The following is a 692-nucleotide window of genomic DNA, read 5'->3' on the forward strand; positions in this document are numbered from 1 at the left end:
TGGCAAGTGAGGTAGACACTTACACTTACAAAATCAGAAAGCAATCCAAACTGAAAAGAAAAATCACTGACATTCACTCAGTATTTGTGAAGTTGAGGGGAAACTATGGTACCACAATAGATAAATATGATGCCCTGTCTTTTCCAACTATATTATGCGAAATTATATAGCCATTACGATTTGTATAATCAGAATTAAGTAGGTCATTGAGATAAGAAGTCTTATAACCCCCTGATTGTGATATCCACCTATACAGCTTCCAGTGTCTGTCATTAAAATGAACTTGGTGATATTATGCTTTTGAGCACTGCAACATTTAATTGAAACTACCAATAAAATGGCAGGAGACAGGAAATGAGCAGCAAATAACTGAAATGGTTACAGCCATTCATTTCAGCCCATTCTCTCATTTAAAAATAACCCAGATTAGCTGAGGATATAGCCCCTTGCCAAGAAAGATGCCAGCAACGATATTATTCCTGAAGGTAAGTACCCCAGGACCGTACTTCCTTACTTCCTCACATTTAGATTTTTCCCACAGTGTAAATTTCTGCCCACATAGGGGCGCCTGGGTGTCTTAGTCGGTTAAGCGTCCGACTTTCGCTTAGGTCATGATCTCGCGGTTTGTGGGTTCGAGCCCCGCGTCGGGCTCTGTGCTGACTGCGTGGAGCCTGCCTGGGATTCTCTCTCTC

This window comes from Crocuta crocuta, unplaced genomic scaffold (genome assembly GCF_008692635.1).
Source record: "Crocuta crocuta isolate KB4526 unplaced genomic scaffold, BGI_CrCroc_1.0 scaffold531, whole genome shotgun sequence".
In the NCBI taxonomy this organism is placed as follows: domain Eukaryota; kingdom Metazoa; phylum Chordata; class Mammalia; order Carnivora; family Hyaenidae; genus Crocuta; species Crocuta crocuta.